This window comes from Centruroides vittatus, unplaced genomic scaffold (genome assembly GCF_030686945.1).
Source record: "Centruroides vittatus isolate TY-2023 unplaced genomic scaffold, ASM3068694v2 contig_1863, whole genome shotgun sequence".
Lineage (NCBI taxonomy): Eukaryota > Metazoa > Arthropoda > Arachnida > Scorpiones > Buthidae > Centruroides > Centruroides vittatus.
The window spans coordinates 376591-385515 of record NW_027121147.1 but is presented as its reverse complement, the minus strand read 5'-3'; the positions used below and the strand labels follow the sequence as shown (position 1 = coordinate 385515).

Here is an 8925-nt window from a genome sequence, read left to right as displayed (position 1 = left end):
TAAAGATATTTATTAGAGTATGCTACGATTCTTTTCTCTATATAATTATAAACTAATGGTCTGTTGTAGATGTTAAAAATAATTGTTTAAGTTGTAAACAGTAAATAAAATTAATTTTTTTCGAAGATCATAATAAAAAATATGCATAAGCCGTGAAGATATTCGTGCATACACACCACACGTGTATAACGTTATGTATTATTATGTAATGAATTTATGTGTAAGCATTAGTGATATACGATCTTTTACTATTTATTGTTAAACATTAGTAAAGTCTATAAAGTAATTTCCATAAGCATCATTAATTCAGTTTCATTTGATGAAAATATCTGTTTTAAATCTATACTAAATATACGAATCACGTTTAACTTTGTTAAATTAAAATTTACATCTATTCAGTTAATTTTATTTCCTTTTAAATATGATTATAACAGTATATTTGTAAATAACAATTAGGCCTATATAATAATATGAGTATAAATTATAAAATTTTTTACTTCATCTAATCAAAACATACTTTAAATAATTTTTCCCTAGTTTTAATTTTATTCAAGAATAAGTTTTAATTGCTTTATTAAAACAGAATTTAATTAAGAGAATTAATACCTATATAAACAATAATAATTTTGAATTTAGTTGACTTTCTTAAAATAGTTATTACAATAAAATCTTTTTTTTCATAAAATGAATATTTTTATTTATTATTTAGAATAAAAATAAACTGTTATCATTTTTTTCCGCGGATAGAAAAATCTGAACTATATCCATCAATAATGGAAATGTAACAAAGTAAGCTGATAAGCTCTAATAATGCATAATTTATTATTTTATGAATCGTAAATCATATATAATAAACGTGATATAAATACCAATATTAAGGAAATTTTAAAGAAATGAAACCGAATTAGTAATTTAAAAAATGTGAAATTGAAAAGAAACAAACAAAATAAATAGTGTAAAAATGGGTAAAGTGAATAAAAATAAGGTAGAGCTAGGAATGAAACACTATATGAAATTGAAAGTGAAGTCTTCAATAACTTTACACTAATGCATAATATTAAGGAAACCACATTTGCTGATGGCTTGTGCATTCATCTCATCTTCCTGAACAGCACTTCTCCAAGATGAAAAAAGTAAACCAGTAAGAGTAGAGGTTCCAGAGTAGCAAGAGAGGATAGCGTTTGCAAGCAAGCTAAGGCGTGCGAGAGAGGAAGGTAATTTGACCGTACAAAGCCAGCCATCCGTCACAACTGACGTCCCTCCAGTAACATGTTGCCATCCAAACATGTCCGAATCCTGATAAATTGCCGGTCCCTCTGGAATCCAACACCGTCCACCTCATGAATTAATACGCTAGCGCGATACGTGTAAGCTGGTCGAGACACTTCTATGCACTACTTTGCTCTCTCTAGGTCTCTCGGCAAACACGAAATTGAAGAGCAAGTTTCGGTAACATTTGTTGAATGAGATTCGGCGTTAGGATGTGCATGATGATGTTTGCCTTAGAAAACTTCCAGACATTAATGTATATATAAGAAGAAAATTTTCCGACTACAAATAACCTTAGCCTCATATTGATCAAACCACTACAAACAATGTTATCGATTTACTCGCTCATATTTTGAAATTATTAAATTCTGATGTGAATCTATAAATGTAATCTGACTTTATTAATTTTAATCGGTGTTTTGAATATATTTAAATAATTATTTTATTCAAACCCAGGTTTAAAGGAAAATTTATGCTCATTATTGTCATTAATTACTCCTTACTAAAAAATTCACTTCATATTAACGTTGAATTTTTTTTAACATTACATCATTATTCTAGGATTAAAGTTTGGTACTTTATTTAATTTAAATGGATATATTGAAAGTAGTAATTACTTTATATAAAATTTATAAAAAAAGAATTTTTTTTAATTCTCTCTTGTATATATTTTTAATTTTGTATTTTTAATAAGAAGTTTGTACAATTTAAATAGCATTAATTTATTATACCGACTTTATATTTATTTAAATATTCAATATTGATAATATTAGATATTTATAATAACAAGTGAATATTATATAAATGTTTGCAAAATATTTTAATCTAAAGACGTCAAAATTTAGCAAAAATAATTATTTAGAATCTCATACTTTAACATAATTTACCGTTTTTAAAAATATATTAAAGAATTTCATTAATGATGATCTTTAAAGTCCATTTGAATTTTGCAATGACATAAATTTTAATACTGTTATAAAAAAGAAAATAAACACGTCTATACGCACGATTTAACCCATACTCTCCTACAGATAAACAAACAATTTGCATGTAAGTTTATACTATAAGGGATAAGATTTTATCGTTTACTGTATGTCTTTATTTATAATCTGATATTTTTAGATGTTGACTTGATATAGCTTAATAGTTTTTTCTTGAATATTATATCCCTAAAAGGTAGTTGGTATACAATAGATAGACGTTTGATTGTCGTGATTGTTAAATTCAAATTTTAATAAATTTTATCTTCAATAATACGTCATAATGAATAAAGCTTCTATTCTCTACTCGTTTTCTTTTTTTAACTGCTTTCTAACACGCTCATCTTTTATAAGGAGGAAAGAAAATAAAAGAAAAAACCTTCACATCCGTTACTAAGGCAACAACTTGAATGAACGTGCTATCTGTCACCATAGCAACACTATAGTCAAGTGAAAGTGAAGAAGAGATGAGGTGAACAGAGAAAACGGTCGAACGTGAGCTCAAACGTGTCCATTCAAGTGGTTTGCTATTTGACCACCTCAAGCGAGTTCTTTTCAATTCACTCTCAATGGCGAAGTCCTCTTATTGGCGAAAGGAGCAAAGAATACTTTTAGAGAACCCAAGCTACGTCGACAACAGCTGTGGATCTGACTGACTAAACGCTTATCCAAACATGTTTAAAAAGTCTAAAATACAAAGTCCAAATGGCGACAGAATGTTCTTAAAGACGCAACAAGAAAATCATACACGAATCACTAAATTTAGTTAGTACGCGTATGATCTAAGTTGACCCGATGCATCTCCAAAGACCTTTTATTCTTGCGGGTCATCACGTGACGAGTTGTACTTAATGGGATTGAATTGTCAAGTACTAATACTTACTGTCCTCCCTCGCACAGGAAATGATAGCCAGAGGGTACACCCCTATAATTCTCTTTTGTTTTCTCTTACGTAATGGCAAAAACAGAGAGAAAAATGGCTTTATTTTACTACAGAATTGCATACTGTAACCATTTAAAGATTTTAAGAACTAATCTCAAATTTTTTCTTAGTGTAACATATTCCTTCACCTGATTTATAATTGTAGTTTGCGGTAGGCTTGGTTAATTTGATGTATTTTAAATATAGACCTGAAAGTTTTATTTCGAAATAGAATTTACGTTTTTAAGTTGTAATATTATCTAGAATTAAACTGTGCTAGAAAATCCAATTATAGTATATTTTAATTATTAAAATATCCAATTGTAACACCCAATAACTTTATCTGAATTATAGATTTCCTTAATAGTAATTAGTAAAGTAGAAAAATCTTGTCATAAAATATTCAGACTCCGAATAAACGCAATGGAGACAAATACAACAACTTGAAAAGATAATGCTTCAAAAACTGATATCCAACTGTATTTTTATCATCCATTCCTTACTATTTACCGTATGGCTTATTGTAATAGAACATTATAATTGTTTCAGAATAGGCCTATTACTATAAGAGATAATTATTACATTGTGAATAAGGCCTAATATATTTCTCAGTTTATTCTCTTCTCAGAGATTTAAGCACAAACAATACATTTGCAGACAAAGTAAATATAATCATACTTAAACTTTTAATAAAATTGTTTATATTAAATTAATAATTAAAGAGATGTTTTATTAAAAATAAAAATTTATTAGCTAATATTGATTTCTATGAACAAGGCCTAATGTTAATTTTGGAGCAAGTTTTATGTCTAAACAGGAATAATTTTTTTGTTTGTTTGTTTGTTTTCAAAAACCAAATCCTTCCTTTTAATTGCTGAAAAGTTTTCCACTTAATATATAGGCCTATATGTTATCAAGTATATGATTTAAATTTAAAAAAAATCTTTCTACGCAATTTTAATTATTTATTTACAGTAAACTTTAATTAAATTCTTCCTTAAAAATAATTGTATTATTAATAAATGTATATAAATAATTATAATACTAAAGGCCTAAGCATTTTCTTTAAAATACAATAATTATTTTTCGTATATAAATATAATTAGAATCTTTTTTCGATTAAACGAAAACTATACAACTAACCTATAACATATTTCAAATGATAAACGTATTAAAATACAGTGTAATATAGAAAACTTGTTTTGTTTTAAAGTTATTACTTTATTTATTAACTTACTTACTTAAATTAAATAAATGAAAAGTTCTTTATATTAGAACTATGCTAAATATATGGACAGCGCAAATTATTATGGATTCATTTAAATATCTGTCTGTTTTTATAAAGTAATTTCAGAATCAAAAATTATTTAATGAAATTTCTTGAATTTATTTTATCACTATTTATATCGATTTATCAAAGGACATTGAAGGTGTATTCAAGAAATGCTAAATTTTTCTGGGCTTTACCTAAGCTATCTAACACTTGAATGAAAAAAGAAAAAGAAAAAAAAAGAAGTTCTCGTATCATAAATGGAACGATCGATACTTTATTAATTGTATTTACTTTTACATGTTGTGGAGCGGTAAAATCGCATTTAGTCTTCAGTTAAAATTCAGTTTGGGGAGAAGAATAAATATGGTTGATCTGAAGTCAAAATGTTTATTATTCAAAATGAATGCTAGCGACAGAGTAGAAGAAAACAGCAAGCGAGATGGGTTCGGTCCAATATATTCTCCGTTCTCTAGAAGAGTGAACGAGAGACTGAGAGGCCGAGAGATGGAGAGAAAGAGAGAGAGAGAGAGAGAGAGTTGGGCATTGCCATACTTCACTCTCCGGGAGAAAACTGTGGCGATATTTCACCGGTAGACATAAATCTTATTAGGATGACTGGACTCGGCCGTGTTCTATGGGGAGGGGCAGAAGCTGGGTTGGACTCTAATCCACTTTCCGTCCCCCATTCCTTCCAGCCGAGGGGATTACGGTCCTAGCGGACAAGGGTGGGACGAAACAGATCGATTTTATATCCCCTTCTGGTGCGCCAACGTTATTAGACAGCATGTGAGCGATTCTCTTCGAAGGCAACGTCTCGCTCATAGGCCGGGCACAGGTGTCGGTGAGTGCCGGGCTCTTTGATGGACGTTCCTTCGTCCATCTATTCATCAGGAGAAAGCGAAAAGAGATTGGTTACGGTACCTGATAGTCTAGGTGCTTGCTATCATTTCCTGCCTCTATCTCTAAAATCCCTCCCCGCCCGTGTTTCATTTATGATGAATCCAACACTTCTTGTCATTACGCCAATGTTTCTTGTACGGAACAGCAACGTTGCTTTCAACAACACTAAATGTGACGACTTAAAGTACTTGTCAATCAGGTGAAGGGTCCTTCCCTTCCTACAGCTAATATTGCCCCAATAACTTCATCTCCTTTAGTCAAACTCCTCCCACTAGTCTCTTTTAAACAGTTTTGTTGCCAAGAAAAAAAGTTGTTTTTTTTTTTTAATTATCGATCATTTTAAATAGCCTGAGAACAGAATTTGCAATTAGCATTATTAGTGGAATTCCTTTAAATTTTCACGTAATTTAATAATGAAAGCTTTCCGGATAAACTATTCTAGACGTACGAAAATCAATAGTGACGCCAGTTATTCATATCTGTTTGGAAACTACAAATCTTAAATATTCTGCTTCATGAAATAAATCAGTCTTTCACTTTCACTAGGAAAGATTATTTATTTCGAGCCTTAAAAGTATCTTTTTGGCCTTGTATTAAGAAGATTGCGTTTATAACTTTGAGCTTCAGTTTCGGTGTATTTTTAGAGAATAAAATATGTTAAAATTTTTTGTTGTCTTAAAAGTATTTTTAATATAAATCTGGTAATAAGGCTATAAATTATTCCGAGAAGAAAATGTAATGGTAGACCTTTAGCCTTAAGCTAAAACTTAATAATTATACAAGTTACCAATTCAGTTTGCCTGAATAATTTTGATATATTATGGAATTTTAACAAATTTGGCAATTGCACTATTGTAAGGGATAATTGGATAATAAAATGCTAAGGGAAAGCAAACAATAAATCTAAATTAGAAAAATTTCTAGATGTAATTCTCTTTAATTAGACTTATTAATATTTTATTAAATCAATTAATTAAATTATTTTTCTGATTTCAAACGAAACGGAAAATATCCTGAGATAGCAATCTGTTATTGCTTTTAATAAAGCTTTTACTAAGAGATAAAACACTGTTAATGTATTTTCTTAATTAGCAGTTTGTATAGGCCTAGCTCTATCAATAGACTAAAATTTTCTTAAATTTCATGTATAGTTTGTTACTTATTCCATGGCTTGTAAACATTATAATCATCTCTAACCTAAAAAAAATGAATTTATTGCATTTATAATCAGATCATATTTAATATAAATGTTCATAATTAATACGGAAAGTAAATGTCCTCGAAAGAAAATTCTAAATTACGAAAAAGTTTCGTTGTTAGTCTATGGAAATTCTCTTCTTTTCGGCGCAGAATCTTGTTAAATTCATAATCTGAAATTAGAAATAATTTATGAATTAAAATTATTTTCTTATCCTTATTTCATAAATAAATTTAAATCAAGATTATGTATTATAATTTAAATATCATGCTGATATATAGAAATTGTACTTCACGATGTTAAGATTCTTTGCTTTATCTTTATTTCTGTTTCTTGATGATACCTAAAAAAAAAATTTAGACAAGTTATTTTTATAGGTAGAATATTTATTATATATATTGAATTCCTGAATTAGCTATAAAGAAAAAATTGTTAAATTATTCTTTATTTTATGCATTATATGAACTAAATAGTTATAGAAGTATAGGCCTATTAGTCTAAAATTTAATAGAAATTATTTAGGTTTTCGGCTTTTATCTTTAGTTTGAAAATTTAGTAATTTATTTTACACCATATTGAAAATATATATCTACAAATTTTGTATAACAGATCATTTAAAAATAATGTCAAATCAAGCTTAATTTATTAATAAACCTATATTCAAACTTTTATTAAATTATTGATCAATATAAAGATCTGCTATGACCTTAAGAACAAACTTAAAATGCTGTATTTATTTGGTGGGTTACTATGAAAAATTTTTTAAATCTAAAACCTTTAGACTTGGATGTAGATTTGAACTAAAAATAATTAGTTTCGAGTAATTTTTTTAAAATTATTGTTTACTGTTTTAAATGATAAATACATTTTCTTATTTATCTAAAGCATTAATTTAACTTTAAGCCATAATTTTTCATAGTTTAAATTTCTAACACGATAAAGAAAATAAATTGATATTTTAAAAACTAATTTATATTTAAAAAAAAAATAAATAAATAAATGTCGGAAACATATACAAATTGCCGTTATAAGAGAATTTTAAAAGAAATAAATACTTGTTTTTTTTCTTCCGTTTTTGGCCGGTAACCTATAATTTAGCAATAAAAATCTTTACACAGATAAAAATCACGGCAAAAATAGTTTATAGTAGCTTAAACTAATTGTAATAACGGCGATGTGAGTGTCTTTGGCAAAAATGAAAGAACACACTGTCGGAGAGAAACAGCCACTTTATAGCGGTTGTAACAAGACAGTTACTGCTTCTAACCGTCACTCGATGTATTCATTCACGCTTGTCCCCAAACGTACTGTATGTCTACTGCCGCCATAAACGTCTCCAGCTACTCTGAGACGCTGTAAACTTGTCGTCATCGTTTCTGTCTTATTTTTTTCTATTTTCTTATTCATAACTTACATCTGGCTTCGTCTCCGCGTTTTAGTAAGTTATTTCAACTCTTATTGAAGAAAATAATCTAATTAGGAAGAAATTATTCATTAAAATAAAATTATTTTTAATATTCGATAAATTATATGATTATGTTTGAAAAGTTTCTCTTTGGAAAAGCCTAGTGCAATTCGTGTATCTTTATGGAGATTTTTAAATTAAATTAAATCCCATGACCAAAGAAACTGTCATATTTTATCCTTATTAAGGTTTATTAATCTATTAGCAGTTGATTAAACTACTAATATTTATTTGCAGAAACCTGATTAAAATGTTTATTTCTTCTTTTTATGAAAATTGATAGCTTCTTAGTGTAATTTTCCACAAAGCTATCAATTTTCACTTAATTTGTATTAATACGTTCACTTCCATGTTTCATTTTTTTCCCCTGGATAATTTTTTCTTAAAAATTTAATTGAAATTATTTTACATTTACATTTAATAAGCTTACTATTTTATATTTGTAAATTTATGTTTATAAAATTTAAAGATTTAAACATTATATGTATCTAAATATAGGCCTACGCTAGGCCTATATGAAGAAGGCCCAAAGTTTAACTTACAATATAAAAATATACAAACTATTGTAAACAGTTTCTTTGTATGATATTCTATTTATATATTTAATAACATTATTTATACAAACAAGAGATATATTTACATCACCTTTTGCAGTTTATCATTAATTTGTATAAATAATGTATCTACCTTAGAATAAATACTAGGCATAGTAAAGCTTGATGCACCTAGAAAGTAACATATTTTGTAACATTTTTTATTATAAATCTATACTGTTACACAACTAAATACCTATTTAATACATTTTTGACAGGATATGTTATGGTTTTTATAATTCAGAGTTTAATTTGTTGTATGAATTTACTATGCTAGGATTTTTGTAGGATGTAACTGTTTTTAATTGAATTACTTATATTTACC

At 27.6% G+C, this 8925-nt stretch overlaps 1 long non-coding RNA gene across 1 annotated transcript; it reads right to left on the bottom strand.

Moving 5' to 3' along the window:
- Positions 1 to 6217: 6217 nt before the first annotated feature.
- LOC136969995 (uncharacterized) lies at positions 6218 to 8874 on the bottom strand. Its single transcript, XR_010879904.1, has 3 exons — positions 7598 to 8874; positions 6833 to 6885; positions 6218 to 6714 (listed from the first exon to the last, which is right to left on the bottom strand). It is a non-coding gene; the product is annotated as an uncharacterized lncRNA (long non-coding RNA).
- Positions 8875 to 8925: the final 51 nt, after the last annotated feature.